General features: G+C 38.6%; 1 long non-coding RNA gene across 2 annotated transcripts in view; it reads left to right on the forward strand.

Moving 5' to 3' along the window:
- AGA-DT (AGA divergent transcript) overlaps positions 1-16,797 on the forward strand; it is a 254,277-nt gene that overhangs the window by 176,175 nt on the left and 61,305 nt on the right. Inside the window, exon 3 of one of the 2 annotated variants that reach the window (XR_008524894.2) lies at positions 4,755-4,898. This is a non-coding gene — a long non-coding RNA (AGA divergent transcript). Of the gene's footprint in view, positions 1-4,754; positions 5,817-16,797 lie in introns of those variants that run through there. The other variant, XR_008524895.2, reaches the window with a different exon arrangement.

The raw sequence follows: 16,797 nt of genomic DNA on the forward strand, positions 1-16,797 counted from the left end.
CAACCCTGTGGTTCATTACAGCGCTTTGTTGAATTAACAGGTATTAATTTACCTCTGAATTGCTACTAGGAATTTAGCCTGATTCAGTATTGGCATTTGAATGGAGAAAATAGTTGCAGTACTAATAGGTATTGCACTGGAAATAATTCAACTGAGTTTTTTTAACTCTCCATATCTCTGAACTGAATTAGCATTTCTACTTTAGTTTTCTTTTAAAAAAATACACACATATATTTATATATGTGTATATACAAATGTACAAATAGAAATATATGTATATACATGATAAATAATATATGGATATAGTAAAAAAATTCAAAATGTATAGGAGGTTATATTATTAAATATAGTTTATCTCTTCATTCACCAGGTTTTTAAGTTGCTAATGTAAGGACAAATAAAAATTAAAGTTAGAAGCTTAATTCCCCTCTTAAAAGCAAGAGAATGTCTCCCTTACCTTTTCTTAGAGTGTTTACTTTAGGAAACTTGTAATTATGTTATTTCTTGGCCTCTGAAATGTATGGAAAAATTTTTAAAAGCTAAATAAGCTTCTGACCAGCTTTACAATGAAGAAATATCTTTCCCAAGGACCAGGAATCACCTCTTTTAAATGTAATTATTAAGCAAAAAAGCACCCCACCTCTCAGTTTCTGTGGGAGGGTAGGAGCCTAACTCCAGTGAGTTGCAAAACTACCTCTTGTCATAAAGACGAGTTTATTTCTCAATTGGATAAATCCAATTAGGTCACACAAATGATCATCCCAACTATCAAGTGAGTTTAGGATGAATTACCTGTGACAAATGGTGCTGTCAAGTCCTCTTATTTGAGGACTTGGCTATATAAAGGGGTGAGGTTTCCTTCTGTTTTTGCAATCCCTTAGCAGATTTTGTGGAATGCACATCACATTCTGGTTTAATGCTCATTCGACAATAAAATTGTCTTCTTTCTCTTCTACCTATATTGCAAGTTTTTCTGGGTTGTTAGGAGATTTTGTTTTTAATCCTATTTTCCCCAACACAAAACAGACACAACTCTGGTTCTTTTTTTTTTCTTTTTATTATTATTATTATTATTATTATTATTATTATACTTTAGGCTCTATGGTACATGTGCGCAACGTGCAGGTAAGGTTCTTAACAGAGAAAAGGGATGAATTTTAGGTATCTAAGATACCTAAAGGATTCTCCAAGATGATTGGAGAGTCTGAATTGGAAACTAACATAATAACGACCATTAAATCTGGACAGGCAAGCTTTGTAGCTTGAAACACAAAGTGAGAAATTACCTAAATGTAGGGATAATTTTCAAACACATTGGACAGCCAAAAATATCCAGTATCCACTACATCCTTCCAGCCCTGTCTTTATTATTCTCAAATGTCACTATTATTAGTTATTAGTTATGTAAGACATTCATGCACCATATAAGATTGACATACCACATATATGAGATGGTCCAATAAGATTATAATGGATTTGAGAAATCCCTATTGCCTAGTGACGTCCTAGCTATCCTAATATCTTAGCACAATGCATTCATCACTCATGTATTTGTGGTAATGCTTGTGTAAACAAGCCAATTGCATAAAAAGTATAGTATACACATTATGTACAGTACATAATACTTGGTAATGATATTGGTTTATGTATTAACTATACTATACATTTTATTGTTATTTTAAAGTGCACTCCTTCTGAGTATTAAACAACTGAACTGTAAAATAGCCTCAGGCAGATCCTTCAGGAGTGCTGTAGTTTTGATGTTTGTTCTCGCACAATCTCACCTTGAAAATTTATTCCCAACATTGGAGGTGGGGCCTAATGGGAAATGTTTGAATTCGGGTCATGGGGACAGGTCATGGGGTAGGGAGTGAGTGAGTTTGCAGCCTATTAGTTCCCATGAGAGCTGGTTGTTAAAAAGAGACTGACAGCTGGGCACTGTGGCTCACGCCTGTAATCCCAGCACTTTGGGAGGCTGCGGGGGGCGGATCATGAGGTCAAGAGATCGAGACCATTCTGGCCAACATGGTGAAACCCCGTCTCTACTAAAAGGACAAAAATTAGCTGGGCGTGGTTGCGCTCGCCTGTAGTCCCAGCTACTCGGGAGGCTGAGGCAGGAGAATGGCTTGAACCTGGGAGGCGGAGGTTGCAGTGAGCCGAGATTGCACCACTGCACTCCAGCCTGGCAACAGAGCAAGACACCATCTCAAAAACGAAAAAACAAAAAACAAAAACAAAAAAAAAGACACTGAAGTCTCCACACCTCCTCTTGCTTCCTCTCTCACCATATGATCTCTGCACACACCAGCTCCCTTTCGCCTTCCACTATGAGTGGAAGCAGGCTGATACTGACGCCCTGCCTCTTGCACAGCCTGCAGAACCACGAGCCAAGTTAACCTCTTTTTATATATGACCCAGCCTCAGGTTTTTCTTTATAGCAACACAAAACAAAGACAAGGAGGTATTCCAGAAGAAGGCATTGGTATCATAGGAGATGACAGCTCTGTGCTTGTTGTTGCCCCGAAGACTTTCCAGTGGGACAAGATGTGGAGGTAAAGACAGTGATATTGATGGTCCTGACCCTGTGTAGGCATAGGCTAATTTGTGTGTTTGTGTCTTTGTTTTTAACAAAGACATTTAGAAAGTGAAAAATTAAAATAAAAAATTTAAAAATAGAAAAATCTTATAGAATAAGAATATAACGAATAAAGAAAGAAAATTGTATATTGGTACAATGTGTTTGTTTTAAGCTTTGTTATTACAGGAGTCAAAAAGGTAAAACAATAAAAAGTTTATAAAATAAAAAAGTTACAGTAAGATAAGTTTACTTTTTTATTGAAGAAATAAATTTTTGTTTTAGAAATCGACTATAGTGTAAGTGTACAGTGTTTATAAATTCTACAGTAGTGTATAGTAATATCCTGTGTTTTCACAGTCACTCACCACTTTCACTGACTCACCCAGAGCAACTTCCAGTCCTGCAAGCTTCATTCATGGCAAGTGCCCTATACAGCTGTACTATCTTTGTCTTTTATACTATATTTTTACTGTATCTTTTCTATGGTTAGTCATGTTTAGATATGCAAATACTTAACATTTTGTTCCAGTTGCTGATAGTATTCATTATAGTAACAGGCTGTACAGGTTTGTAGCCTGGGAGCAATAGGCTATACCATACAGCCTAGGTGTGTAGTAGGCTGTACCAACTCAGTCTGTGTGAGTACACCCTATGATAGTCACACTATGAGGAAAATGGCTAATGATGCATTACTCAGAATGTATCCCCATCATTAAACAGTGTTTGACTGTACATCTAGATAAACTACGCTGGCCGGGCGCAGTGGCTCACGCCTGTAATCCCAGCACTTTGGGAGGCTGAGGCGGGCAGATCACGAGGTCAGGAGATGGAGACCATCCTGGCTAATGTGATGAAACCCTGTGTCTACTAAAAACACAAAAAATTAGCCGGGCATGGTGGCAGACATCTGTAGTCCCAGCTACTTGGGAGGCTGAGGCAAGAGAATGGCATGAACCTGAGAGGTGGAGCTTGCAGTGAGCCGAGATCGCGCCACAGTACTCCAGCCTGGGCGACAGAGCAAGACTCTGTCTCAAAAAAAAAAAAAGATAAACCACACACATGCAGGCAACAATATGAAAACTACACATTCTGTCTTGAATATTGTTTTCTTAAATTTTTTTATTGAAGAATGATATATATAAAAGTAGACAAAATATAAATGTACAATCCAAAGAACTATCAAAGCTAACACCAACATAATCACATCCCAGGTAAAGAAATAGAATATCCTCAAATCCCCAGACTACTGCCCTGGCGCCTCTTGCAGTAAGTCGCTTCTCTCTCCTCGTTCCTGAGTTTTAATACCATAGATCATTTTTTTGTATGTGCCTATTTCTGAAGTTTATATAACTGGAATTATATTCTTTTGTGTCTGGCTATTTTGGTTCAAAATTCTGTTGGTGAGATTATGTTTGTGAGTGTAGCTGTAGTGCATTTTATTGCTTTATGGTATTTCATTAAGGTCAGTGTCCCCCTGGTAATTTGCTCACTTCAATGTGGATGAATTCCTGTTTTCAGTTTGAGGCTATAATACATTAAGCTGCTATGAATATTTTGAAAGTGTCTTTAGGTGCATATGTCCATGCAGTGCTGTTCAGTAGATGCTAGGAGTGGAATAGCTGGGTTATACATCAACTTTAGTAAGTACTGTTTTTGCAAAGTGATTGTACCAATTTGCATACCCATGAGCCCTGGACGAGAATTCCTATTATTACTTCACATGCTCAATCAAAACTTAGTTGTAAGTCTTTCATAATTTTAGCCATTATAATGCATGGTTAATAGTGTCTCATTGAGATTTTATTTCCAATTTGCCAGATTAATAGTGAGGACGAGTACCTTCCACATTAGTAGTTATTTGTATCTCTTTCTGTGAAAGGATATTCTTTTTGCCCATTTTATGATTGAATTGTGTGTCATTTCTTATTGATTTGAAGGGATTATTTATTCTAGATACAAATAATTTGCTGTTTATATGTGTTGCAAGTGTCTTTTCTTGTTACATGGTTTGATTTATATTCTCAGTGATGTGTTCTGATAAGTAGAATTTTAAAATTTTACTGTATTTGAAGTGTTAATCTTTTATTTTATGGGATATATCTATGTATTTATACACACATTCATTTAGGATTTAAGATTTGTAAATTTCTTGTCTTTCTTTCTGCCTTTGTTTTAGAAACAGGGTCTTGCTCTGTCACCCTGGCTGGAGTGCAATGGTATGATCATAGCTCACTGTAGCCTTGAACTCCTGGGCTCAAGCCATTCTCCTACCTCAGCAACCAGAGTAGGTGGGATTACAGGTGAATGCCACCACACCTGGGTAATTTCTTTTTCTTTTTCTTCTTATTTTTATTAGAGATAGGATCATGCTATGTTGCCCAGGCTGGTCTTGAACTTCTGGCCTCCAGCAATCCTCCTGCCTCAGCCTCCCAAGTGGCTGGGATTACAGGCATGAGCCACCAGACATGGCAGATTTGTTAATTTCTTTGAATAATTATATATTTTTACGTTTACTTCCATGTATTTGCCTTTTTGTGTGCTTACAACTGGTATCTTTTTGAAATTTCATTTTGTAATTGTTGTTGCTGGTATATAGAAATAAAAACAATTTTCATATATTGACCTTGTCACCAGCAAATTTTCTGTATTTACCTATTAGTCGTAATGTGTTATTTGTAGATTCTGTTAGATTATTTGCATTCATTAGCATTGATTATGTAATGGTATACATTGGAGCTCATTTCATATTAGTAAACACAAAGCTGGATAATTCTTTTTAATGGCTAGTGAGTATTTTATTAATATACTACAGGTCAGTGGCATGGTTAGGATGGAGACTCTAGGGTCAGACTTCTGGGTTTGACTTATGTTCCACCAGTTATTATCCGAGTGACCCTATTAATGTCACCCACGTCCCTATGCTTCACTTTCCTTCAGGGAAGACTCATGCATATGTGTTGCTCTTACCAACACTGTTTCAGTGAATGCTCTTGAGTATGTTCCTTGTTTATATGTTGTGTATAAATGGGTGTGAAGTTCTATATTCAGATATTTCTCTGAAATTGTTGTACTAATTTACACTCGTATCAGCTGTTTGTAAGAGTTCATATTGCCTCACATTTTTGTCAACACTTGGTAATGTCAAGCTATGAAGGTTTTGAACCAAAAAGATTTGGAAATCTTGTCAAACTTAAACATTGGCAAATTAAAAAAATAATAAAACAGTGTCTCAATTTTATGAGACTGACGCACTGCTGGCCTTGCTAAGAGGTCTACGTAGCTCATTAATTTTATAATTAGCACTTTTATGGTTACTAATAAGTTTTGGAAACTTTCCATATCCTTGATAGACATTTTGCTTTCTGTGAATTGGCTATTCATTTTTTGCCTTTTTTTTTTTTTTTGAGACACAGTCTCGCTGTGTCGCCCAGGCTGGAGTGCTATGGCACGATCTTGGCTTACTGCAACCTCTGCCTCCTGGGTTCAGGCAATTCTCCTGCCTCGGCCTCCCAAGTAGATAAGGCTACAGGGGCCCGCCACCATGCCTGGCTAATTTATTTTGTATTTTTAGTAGAGATGGAGTTTCACTATGTTGGCCAGGCTGGTCTCAAACTCCTGACCTGGTGATCTGCCTGCCTCGGCCTCCCAAAGTGCTGGGATTACAGGCATGAGCCACCGTGCCTGGCCATTTTTTCTTATCAGTTCAAAGGAATTCCTTCAATGTATTGATTACTTATTCTTTTTTGGTTACATAGATTGTAAATGTCTTTTTCAGTTTGTCATTTCTTCTTCTTGTTCTTTTTTTTTGATGGGGTCTCACTCTGTCACCCAGGCTGGAGTGCAGTGGTGTTATCTTGGCTCACTACAGCCTCCACCTTTCGGGCTTAGGTGGTGATCCTTCCACCTCAGCCTCCTGAGTAGCTAGGACCACGGGCATACGTCACTATGCCTGCCAAATTTTTGTATTTTTTGTAGAGATGGGGTTTCACCATGTTGCCCAGGCTGATCTTGAACCCCTGGACTCAAGTGATCCACCCATCTCAGCCCCCCAAAGTGCCGGGATTACAGGTATGAGCCACTGCATCTGGCCCAGCTTGTCATTTCTTTCCAACTTTGTGTATGCTGAACTTCGTTGTACAGAAATTACTTAATATTGTGTATTATGTTTTGTTCATTTTACTCTTGTATAAAAAATCCCTTCTGATCTTAAAATTAAAAAAAATCTTGCATACTCTATTCTCAAAACTTTTACAGAAATGCTTTTCGCATATGTATCTTTAATGTACCTGGAGTTTGCTTTTGTGTATGGTTTGAAGTAGGGACTTAATTTCATTCTGTTTACTTTCCATATGAATAACCAGTTGTCCCAGAACAATGTATTGAAAAAGTCTTCATTTTCGCACTAATTTGCAAGCACTCTATCTTATATCAGGTTTCCACAAATGCATGCATACACTTCGGAGCACTTTCCCCTCCTTCTTATTTATCCTTGCACAAATTCCACATTATCTTACTAGTAGGATTTTCTAATACAATTCTCAGGTATCAACCCCCCTCTCTCCACTATTATTCTTCTTTAGGAACATCTTGGCTCTTTTTGGACCTTGAAGTTTTCATTACTGTAATTGTATTAGTCAGGGTTCTCTAGAGGGACAGAACTAATAGGCTAGATGTATATATGAGGGGGAGTTTATTAAGGAGTATTGACTCACACGATCACAAGGTGAAGTCCCACAATAGGCTGTCTGCAAGCTGAGGAGCAAGGAAGCCTGTCCGAGTCCCCAAACCTCAAAAGTAGAGAAGCCGACAGTGCAGCCTTCAGTCTGTAGTCAAAGTCCTGAGAGCCCCTGGCAAATTACTGGTGTAGGTCCAAGAGTCCGAAAGCTGAAGAACTTGGAGTCTGATGTTCAAGGGCTGGGAGCATCCAGCGTGGGAGAAAGATGAAGTCTGGAAAACTCAGCAAGTCTGCTCTTTCAATGTCTGCCTGCTTTATTCTAGCCACGCTGGCAGCTGATTAGATGATGCCCACCGAGATTGAGGGTGGGTCTGCCTCTCACAGACCACTGACTCAAATGTCAATCTCCTTTGGCAACACCCTCACAGACACACCCAGGAACAATACTTTGCATCCTTCAATCCAATCAAGTTGACACTCAGTATTAACCATCACAATTTCATTTTAGAATTTTAATAGGATTTGTGCTAGTGGGTTGTCTGTGATTAGCTGTCTCTCAGAACAATTGTCCTCCCCCACCTGGGACCCCTTCCTCCTTGTTGCTTTAAAATGCAACCCTGGGGCGAGTCTAAGGGAATAGAGGGGTTTTGCCCCATGGTGGGACTGGGAAAGAACGTCTGCTGGGGACATGAACTGCAATTTGTCTCAGACAATCTGGCCAAGGGAAAAGGGATCCACTCACATCCACTGACAGACTCCAAGATGCACTTTCCAAAGGGGCATCCCCCCTATTAGAAAGGATCTCTCGGTGCTAGAACCTTACACTGAATGAACACTGGGTGAGCAACCCCAGGTCAGTTCAGGTATGAATTATGTTGAGTGACCAATCCAGGTACGAGGATAAAAGGTTGCGGGAAGACTCACTGTCCTGGTGCTGTTTGGGATCACCTGACTTAAGACATCCAGAGCATGGTGGCTGGCTGTCTTCATAGGAGAATTTAGAGTGAGAAAGATGGGGTCTGAGTTCCCCAAAACATGTGTGGATTTGTCCTGCTTGAGCTTCCGCCTCCAGATGCATCACATGTAGGGACTGGGGACTTTTGACCAGAATGAGGAGGAGAGAACCTTCCTCCTTTCCGGGGAAGGCAGCCAAACCTGTTCATCCCCTGGCCGTCAGGCTGCACCAGGGAGTGGCCCTGGCCCATTGCCTTCAGTTGCCAGAGGGATACTAGAGATTGTCCACTGGACGACTGAAAGGAAAACTCTAAACTGTCACCTCATCAGGTGGTGGCAGTCAGATGTCTTTCCACTAGGACATTCTGGCCCACTGGGGAGTAGCCCCTGTCCGGGACCATCAGTTGTCTCCAGCCTTGGACGCTGTCCACTGAGAGGTTGCAGTTGGAAAAGAGGAAATGGGAACAGTAGGGGAGAGAGTACGCAGCTGGCTGGGGCTGGCATTGCAGGGGGTAAAAGAATTTACTGACACAGTTCTGGGTAAAGAAAGGTAGATTTATTAGAGAAAGTACAAAGATACATTAAAGGGTATACAAAGATACATTAAAGGGTGCGACAGGCAGCACAGCAGAGAAGGGGCTGTCTGCTAAAAGACAGAGGCAGGGGCTGGAGGGTGGTGCTGAGAAGCTGTGTGCAGAACGAGGTTGTGCTGCTGGGGCTATGTGTGGAGCAAGGTATTTGGGAACAGGATTGTTGTACGAGTGGGTTGTCTGTGATTAGCTGTCTCTTAGAGCAATTGTTCTTTCCAACCTTGGGCCCGTCCTCCTTCTTGGTTACTTATTTCATCAGGACTCCACGATTACCACAAATAGGCCCTCAAGCTATTTTGTAGTGATCTCCCCAACACTGTACCCCAGGAACCACCCCATTTCCATCACCATGATTTAGTTTTGTTTGTTCTAGGACTTCATGTAATGGAGTATGGTATGCTTTTGTTTGCATCTGGCTTCTTTTTTAACTTTTAAGTTCAGGGGTACATGTGCAGGTTTGTTACATAGGTAAATGTGTGTCATGGGATTTGTTATTCAGATTATTTCATCATACTAAGCCTAGTATCCATTAGTTATTTTTCCTGATCGTCTCCCTCTTCCCACTTTCCACTCTTTTCTCTCTCTCTCTCTCTTTTTTTTTTGAGACAGAGTCTTGCTCTGTTGTCCAAGCTGGAGTGCAGTGGCTAAATCTCCGCTCACTGCAACCTCCACCTTCTGGGTTCAAGCGATTCTTGTGCCTCAGCCTCCTGAGTACCTGGGATTACAGGCACCTGCCACCATGCCTGGCTAATTTTTGTATTTTTAGTAGAGAGGGGGTTTCTCCATGTTGGCCAGGCTGGTCTCGAACTCCTGATCTCAGGTGGCCCACCCACCTCGGCCTCCCAAAGTGCTGGGATTACAGGCGTAAGCCACTGCACCCAGCCTCCACCCTCCCCTTTAGCTCAGCATACTAGTTTTGTTCATTCACGTTCTATGCATCAGTAGTTTGTTACTTTTATTCCCAAGTAGCATTCTACTGTATGCACATACACAACTTTTATCCATTCTTCAGTTTATGGTCTCTTGGGATGTTTTTAGTTCTGGGCTGTTGTGAGTAAAGCTGCTATGAACGTTTGTATATGTGTCTTTTTTTTTTTTTTTTGAAATGGAGTTTCGCTCCTGTCGCCCAGGTTAGAGTGCAATGGCACAATCTCGGCTCACTGCAACCTCTGCCTCCCGGGTTCAAGCGATTCTCCTGCCTCAGCCTCCAGAGTAGCTGGGATTACAGGCATGCACCACCACGCCTGGCTAATTTTTTGTATTTTTAGTAGAGACGGGGTTTCTCCATGTTGGTCAAGCTGGTCTTGAACTTCCAACCTCAGGTGAACTGCCCGCCTTGACCTCCCAAAGTGCTGGGATTACAGGTGTGAGCCACCACACCCCGTCATACGTGTCTTTTTTTGTATACAAATGTCTTCACTTCTCTTGGGTAACACCAAGAAATGGAATAGCAAGATCTTATCCAAGTGTATGTTTAAATTTACAGGAAATTGCCAAAGTGTTTCTCCAACAGTTATAGCCTTTTACATACCCACACACAAAATATGAGAATTCCATTTCCTCACATCTTTTTATTTTTAGCCATTCAAGTGGGTGTGTAGTGGTACTCAAATGTGGTTTTAGTTGCATTTATCGAATAAAAGAAGATGTGTGTGTTTTCATGTGCTGATTTGTTATTCATATAGCTTCTTTGGTGAAGTGTTTGTATAAATCCTTTGTCTATTTTTAATTGGATTGCTTGTCTTCCTATTATTGAGTTGTAAGAATTCTTATTATATGCTTGGTTCAAGACCTTGCTCAAATACGTAAATATCTTTTCCAGTATGTGTCTTGTTTTTCACTTAGTAAAGGGCATATTTTGAAAAGTAGAAGTTTAAAAGTTAATGAAGTGAAATTTATTACTATTTTCCTTTTCTGGTTGGTGCTCTTTGTACTTTTTATAAGACATGATTGCCTGACCCAAAGTTGCAATGAGTTTTTCACTTTTTAAAAGACATTTTATAGCTTTGGCTTTTGTATTTGTCTATGATTCATTTAAAATTAATTCTTAGGTGTGGTGAGATTCAATTAAGGTTTAACTAAAAAATATTCTTCAGTTGTTCCAGCAGCAGTCGCTGAAAAAGCTACCCTTTTCCTATTAAATTCTCTTAGCAGCATTGTTGAGAGTCAATGATGCTTTATGTGAGGGTCTATATTTGAATTCCCTGTCCTGTTCCATTGACCTATATGGTCTATCCTTATGCTAGTACTGTATTATCTTGATAGTGGTAATTTGTTTTTTTCTCTTTTTTTTCTTGGTTGTCCTGGCTAAGGCTTATCAGGTTTGCTGATCTTTCTAAATAGTAAACCTTTAACTGTTTCATTGATTTTTTTTCTATTGTTTGCCCATTTTCTATTTCATTGATTTCTGCTCTGTTTCCTTCCTCTACCTATTTTAGAATTAATTTGTTCTTTCATTTCTAGATATTTGTGTGTGTGTCTTTTGACTTTGGTCTTTCTTGTTTTCTAAAATAAAGCACTTAAGACTATAAATTTCCCTTTAAGTCCTGATTTAGCTGCATTTTACAGGTTTGGCAGTGTGTTTTTATATTTCAAAATATTTTCTAATGTTCCTTCTTATGATTTGTTCTTTGGCCCATAGTTATTTAAAGGTATGCTGCTTAACTTCCAAATGTTTCTATATATTTTTGAAAAGAAATTGTCTAATTGTTTGCTTTATATATATTTGTGTATATATAATTATCTCATCAGTTATTTATGTTCAAATATTTCATAATTTTTAAAAGAATTATAGAAAGAAATGTCATGAAATATCCTTTCAACTATGATGTTGAATTTTCTGTTTACCTTGTAATTCTTTCATATTTTTGTTATGTATTTTGAGGTTATAGTATCTACCTGCTGATTGAGGAAAAAAGTTATCATTGCATAATAACTATATTTCTTCCTCTTAATTATTCTGTACTACAATGTATTAGGTCTGATTAATATCTCCATACCAGATTTCATTTAGTTAATATTTACCTGGCATATATTGTTTCGTATTACTAGTCTAAAAAATGCACTCAATCTCTGCTTTTAAATTTAGTCCAATTTATGTATTTATATTCATTGTAAATACTAGTATATTTGCATTTATTTTTAATATTTAATTTTGATTTGCATCCACCCAGCTGTTTTCTCTGTTTCTTTTTTTTTCATTTTTTCCCTATTTAGTATTGGAATACACAATACCAAAAAAAGCTTACTTCTTTAGAAATTGTATTTTCTGTTTTTCTGTTAGAGGTTAACCATAAAATTGTTGCATGTCTATTTGCCTTAAAAATGTCTAACATTAATGTATATGTCTATACTCCCTATATTAAAAGAGTTTTAATTACCTCTGAAAACTTCTTTCTTGTCTCACAGGTAATTGATATAATTGATATAATTGAATTTGTCTTTTTCTATGTTTACAAAAAACCCATTATTAATAATTTTTGTTTATACTGCTGCTGCTGTTATATAGTTAATACTTTTTAAAGTCTTACCTACAACTTCAGTAACTTCTTTGCTCACCATTCCTTTCTGTATTTCAGACGTTATTTATAAGGTTCAAATTCCTTATACCTGAAATATATGCTTTATTACAAAGAATTCTTTTTTTTTTTTCTTTTTTTTTTGAGACTGGGTCTTTCTCTGTCACCCAGGCTGGAGTGCAGTGGCAAAATCTTGGCTCACTGCAGCCTCAGCCTGGGCTCAAGTAATCCTTCTACCTCAGCCTCCCGAATAGTTGGGACCACAGGCATGCACCACCATGCCTGGCTAATTTTTGTATTTTTTGTAGAAAAGGGGTTTTGTCATGTTGCCCAGGCTGATCTCGAACTCCTAAGCTCAAGTGATCTGCCCGCCTCAGCCTCCCAAAGTGCTAGGATTACAAGCGTGAGCCACCACACCAGTCCGGAATTCTTTTATGGATAAACACCAGTCTTTTATTTTTATTTTTTCTCTCTTAGTTTGAAAATACAGCCCTTTTGCTTAGCTGGGTATAGATATCGAACTGAACTTTTCTTAGTACATTCATTGTCTTTATATTTTGTTTTAGCTCTTCAGTAGTCTGCCCTTAATCTAAAAATCAGTCCTTTGAAAGTAGTTTGCCTTACCTATTAAGGTCCTCTCTTTTACTGTTTTTCTTCTTCTGGTTAATGTTTACCTAGTTATCTGTGGATTTTAAAAATTTTACTTTTTATGGGATATTTTGTACTACTGAATCTAAGAATTATATATTTTTTCTATGTAAGGAAAATTCTCCAAGATAATACTTTTAAATATAAGTTTTTCCTCATTCTTTTTCAGTTTAAAAACTTTATATTAGCCATAAATTCTATTTCCTATTTTAACTTACATATTATACTCTCATATATTCCATGTCTGTGTTTATTTTCTGCTAAATTGTAAGTGATTTTTCTCTGATTAATATTCAGATTTACTGATTTTCTTTCCAGCTTTATTTAATTGACTATTCAGTTCACTCAATTAGTTTTTGACTGCAATTACTAAATATCTTTTAATGTTCAAATTTCTACTTTATTTACATGTATCTTTATTTTTATAGTCTACTAGTCTGGGATTTTTATGTGTTTGATTAATTCTTTTATATTTTACTCATTTTGGACTCACTGTATTATCTCTATATAATCAGATAGTCCATATCTGATAGTTCTTCTGTCTGTACTTGAATATTTCTTTCACTAGTTTTGGATCAGCTGGTTGAATTCTAGTTTTCCATGTTCACACTCATGTTAGGTTGAAGTCTGTGAAGAGGGAGTTTAAGAGAGAGCTTTTTTTTCGTTTTGGTTTGGTTTTGTTGTTTTTCAGTCCGTGCTTTTTGGGTGCTACAGGTATCTCAGCACCTCAGACTGCATTTGCTGTTGACGTCTTGAGGTAGGAATTCCCAGATCATACTTGAAATTTAAGCTGCAGGCCCATTGTGCTTGTAAGTTTCCAGGAGATTTTTTGGACCAAAGCCCAGGCTAAAATAGGCAAACAATGTTTGTGGGCATCCTCTATCAGTGGGAATATGTTTTTCTCTTTCACTCTTTTATTGTGTTTTCATCTAAATGATATGTGTGGTTGGCCAGGTGCAGTGGCTCAAGCCTTTAATCCCAGCACTTTGAGAAGCTGAGGCAAGAGGATTGCAAGAGAAGCTGAGGCCAGGAGGTCTAGGCTTCAATGAGCTATGATTGCACCACTGCACTCCAGCCTGAGCGACAGAGCAAGACCCCATTTTTCTCCAAAAAGAAAAATAGTATATGTGGAATTCTTCACAGCAATTCCCCAAGGCTTTTTTGCCTGTCCCCACATGTGGTTTTCTTGGTTATTAAGATGAGCAGAATCCTTCAGCCAGTCGCAGCTTCAATTCATGGGCATAACCATGTTTGTCCCTCATGATTTTCTTTATACTTTTCTGTTCAATTATTTATTGATAGATATCCCACACATACACACATACACTCATCACTATTTGTATGCATTTCTAATGGTTTTATTCTGGGTGACTTTTGGAGGGCTCACTCAAGGCTTCTTTCTACTGACAGAGGAAGAGAAATGAAGAGTGAAGCTTCTCTGCTTGTGCGTGAGATTCTAGTGTTCCTCCTGATACAGAACGGGGGCTCCTGGCTAAACCCCACCCTCAAGCCTGGAACTTTGGCGCTAAGTGAAAAGAGCTGACCCCATTTTTCCTCCCAAATGATTATCTTTTTGGCCTGCCCCGCCCTATATCCTGTGCCCTTAAAAACCAGACCAGTTGGCAGAAACAAACAAGAAAAAGAGCAACAGAAGCAGCTGATGCAAGAGGTTGGGGAGGCAAGCTGCTGAGCATCGGGGATGCAAGCTGCTGAACGGTGGGGATACCCGCTGCTGAGCATCGGAGACTACGGATAGACTCGGTTAACTTCAGATGGTGCGGCTTCAGGGAAAGATCACCTTCTGCACCATCTCCTTTCCAATTCCCCATCCTTCTGAGAGCCACTTTTAACACCCAGTGAAATCCTCCACATACACTAGCCTTCAAATAGTTTGTGTGACCTGATTCTTTCCAGACACCAAACAAGAACTCGGGTATCAAAAAGTGTAGGTGCAACTGGCTGTCACCCTGACCCTTCACTGAGCTGTTAACACTTATTTGTCCATTGACTGGAGGCTGAGTGAAATGAGCCATTCCAGTTCCTGCCCACGAAGGGGGTCAAGGTCAAGGGAACAATCCCGTCTCCCTCCCAGAATGGTTGGATGGGATTTTACCATTTTGTTTGGAGCTGCCATCTTCTAGGCTAGCTGTTTCTTGCAAGGGAATCAAGCTTGTAATCCTTTTGTGATTCTCCCTCAAGAAGACCCAGTGTGAACAGTGTTACATTTATAATCCATAAAGAGAGAAGTAACAGCTCTGTGGATCAAAAAGCCTGGGTTCTCTGGGCAATTTGTGAATGTCCTGGTCAAATAAAGTCGCTTCAGTAACTTGTGAGAAGGACCAATAGAACAGATAAGACAGCACACCAAGCACCTCATCTAACATTTGAGTAACAGAAAAGGGCTGAACCACAAAATAATTATTTTGCTATACACTTCTTCCCTAGATGTGCCTCTGATGTCTTGGAGAGACTTCTCTTATATTACACAGCATGGATACTCTGATTCACATGCCCTGAATCAGATTCTTTTCGTTCTTTTTCTTTTTTTTTTTTTTTTGAGATGGAGTCTTGCTCTGTCGCCCAGGCTGGAGTGCAGTGGCACGATCTTGGCTCACTGCAAACTCTGCCTCCCAGGTTCACGCCATTCTCCTGCCTCAGCCTCCTGAGTAGCTGGGACTACAGGCGCCCGCCACCGTGCCTGGCTAATTTTTTGTATTTTTAGTAGAGACAGGGTTTCACCGTGTTCGCCAGGATGGTAGTTATTTTTCTCTTTAAGGTTCCTAGTTAGAGTGGTGGTTCTTACAAGCCACACTCCCTTTGCACTAAGTCAAAATATGTATTAGTTGCTGCGTTTAGAAGTTATTAGATATCTTCCTGCATTCACAGAATCATTTTTATTAAGTTACAATGTTCAGTTAACAATATTATTTTTCCATTTGAGAAGTCTAATAATATTATTCAAAGGGGCCCTTCCTATTATAAGAAAATAGCTGTCTTATGTGTAGACTTCAGTAACAGGATGTTCCCACATATATTATAAGGACGATGTATAAATATGTGGCTTAGCTTATGTAAGAGGGGAGCCATCAACCATTTGGTATTCTAGGTTATGTCAATCTAAAGATATTTGGGTGATGGAGAAATAGGGAAAAAAAACTCAATTTATTTTTCCCCTTTATATCAATAGCAGCAGGTGCCCTTTTCAATCAACCTAGAAGGCTTTGATTTCATATGGAAATATCCATAAGTGAAGGTGTAAAATGAGTTAGGTACTGGAGTATGAACATTTTATCAAGAAGACAAACTGTATTAATGCTCATCTCTCCATTTATTCATTTTAGATAGATTTATTTTATGTGTCAGGCATGTAGCCATTCTATTAGGCACGAAATGTACAAACACGAGTAATCTGGCTCTTTCCTCAAGGAACTCATGGTTTGATAAGAGAATACACACACACACTGTCTATTATCTATCTATCCATCTATTTATTACCTATGTATTTATCTATCACTCTCTCTCACACACACACAATAATCAGGAAAAAATTTACAGATGATTGAGCTTAATGGAGTTTATCAGTCAGGCAAGGAAGGAAAAAAGCATTCCAGGAAGAGGGAAAAATATTAATATAGTGAGATGTAGCCAGTGAAAATAAAAGTAATATTCAGAGACACCGAGGTAATTTGAAATTTCTGAAGTGTAGAGTGCATAAAGAAGAGTAGTGGGAATTCAAACTAGGACAAGTAGAGGATTAACCCATAAAGGGCCTTGGATAATATGCTATAGAACTATTGACTTTAATCTTCCAAATAACCAAGCTTCTCAATAATA

Source organism: Pongo abelii, chromosome 3 (assembly GCF_028885655.2).
Source record: "Pongo abelii isolate AG06213 chromosome 3, NHGRI_mPonAbe1-v2.0_pri, whole genome shotgun sequence".
Taxonomy (NCBI): domain Eukaryota; kingdom Metazoa; phylum Chordata; class Mammalia; order Primates; family Hominidae; genus Pongo; species Pongo abelii.